Below are 2142 nucleotides of genomic sequence, written 5' to 3'. Positions count from 1 at the left end.
TTGATATGTTCCTACGTAGTTGTCAGAAGTTTTTGTGAGCCACACAAACACACACACACACACACACACACACACACACACACACACATGTTGCCTTTAATATATTAGACTAGCAGGGGTGCTCGGCGTTGCCCGTTGTTTTTTAGGTACGTGTGTTGGGGGGGGATGGGTAAAAAATTTAAAAAAAAAACGTTTTGTTAAATAGGTAAATAGGATTGAACGCGGAACGTTGAGGTAAAGGTGGAAAAGAAAGTGTGAAAAAAAACCTGATAACTTACCACGAAAGGAGAGTATCCAAACAGAGTTCAAATTTAACCATTAAAAAGTAAAATTGATTGACAGGTGCGCGATTTTAATGATCACACCATAGAAGTCCCGCAGTGAACTTTTACTGTGGGACAGTGTTTTGGTTTTGTTTCACAACTTTTTCTTTCGCCAAAATGTTGGGGGGAAACCAGCTCCCCAAAAAGAAGAGAGTGTCCATATGAATAGCAATTGTCTGATATAAGGAGTTCCCCCCCCCCACATTGATCAAATGCCCATTGCTTTCTGGACGTTCCCGGCATGAAAGCCGGGAACAGCGCCTTCGCTTCAGATCAGTTTTGGTTTTATACGAAAAAGTCGAACGAACACGTGAGAAGCCGAAATAGCAAGAACTTTGTAAAAGTCGATGTAAATAAATCTAGACGCGACGCATGTTCGCAAATCGTACATATTATGATCTAGGTGGTATATAAAGAGTTCTAAGACATAGTAACCCCCCCCCCCGAGAAGCCCGGTAAAAACAAACCTTTCTTGGACATACAAAAATGCGTGTGCTGCATTCGCCTTTTATATATATAGACAAGCCTGGGTGCCCGGTCTCGCTCGGGTGTTTGAGCAAAAAACAAAAAATATGTTGTAGTAGGCAGGCAGGCAGGCTCGAACCCGTGATGCGAAGGTGGAAAAGAAAGTGGGGGGGGGTGAGCAATTCAAGAAAGAACATTATTCACGCATGCGTGTTTGTCTAAATTGTTATAAAGGAATGATTTCTTGCAAACGCCTACTTCTATAGGAAATAATTGACCATTTTTTTTCTAATTTTCATGCATTATTCAACCGAGACATCACTATTTCAGAGGGTACTTGGTTTCGACCCAGTTTGATGCCGCTGGGAAAAGTTTTAGACAGACATACAAGCATACATACATTCACACTAACAGGCAGGTGAGATTTGTATAACAGACTAGCCTGGCTGCCCGGCGTTGCTCGGGTGTTTATAGGTGTTGAGCAAGAAAAAAAAAGCTGTAATAGGCAGGCAGGCTTGAACCCATGACGCGAAGGCGAAAAAGAAAGTGGAGGTGTGTGTAAGGGTGTTGGTTGAGCAAAAAAAAAAAAAAGGAAAATTGTGAGCACAAAAAGAAAAAAAAAGTGGTAGTAGGCAGGCAGGCTTGAACCCGTACCGCAAAGAAAGAAAAGAAAGTGAAAAAAAAAAATGTGACGTGTTTGCTGTTGTGCCCATCGCCAAACTGGAAGTGATGTAGGTTTAAGTTAAGGCTAGACAATCGAAAAGAAGTGATGACTTTCAAAAATATCGTTGAAAAAAGCGACCCCCTCCCTGTAGAAAAGTGCCCCTGTGAGGGTGAAGAAATTAATGCTTTTAGCCAATTTCTCAACATTTGTTGTCCGAAGGGTTGAGCTTCATTCAAAATGATACCAATCTCGTAAAAATCTGTCGCCTCTGTCGAAGTTTTAGGCAGACATACAAACATACATACATACATTCAAACAGACAGGTGAGATTTATATTATAGATAATGTGAGTTTTATTGTTTTTATTTTTTTATTCTATGATTTTTTAAACACAGTTTTTTGGACTTTACTTCTGATGAGTCGCACTTACAGAAAATCCATGTATAACTCCGTATTTTGTTTTGGAATTGTCAATGTGAGATAGTTGTTAACTGCAGTCATGTTTTTAATGATGTGAAGAGTTGCTTCCCCTTGTCTGGTTTGTACTAATATGTGATTTTAGGTTTTGAGCAACTTGGAGTTATCTGCCAATTGCCTGTATAGTGCATAACGTGTGTTTTCCTTCTTCGTTTGTAACCATGTGAATAAACAGGCATGTCTTTCGCGTCTCTGTTTGGGTAAAGGCTAAAA

The sequence above is a fragment of the Euprymna scolopes genome, chromosome 26 (genome assembly GCF_053919585.1).
Source record: "Euprymna scolopes isolate OS-2025 chromosome 26, ASM5391958v1, whole genome shotgun sequence".
NCBI classification, from domain to species: Eukaryota; Metazoa; Mollusca; class Cephalopoda; order Sepiida; family Sepiolidae; genus Euprymna; species Euprymna scolopes.
Note: the sequence above shows the minus strand (reverse complement) of the source record.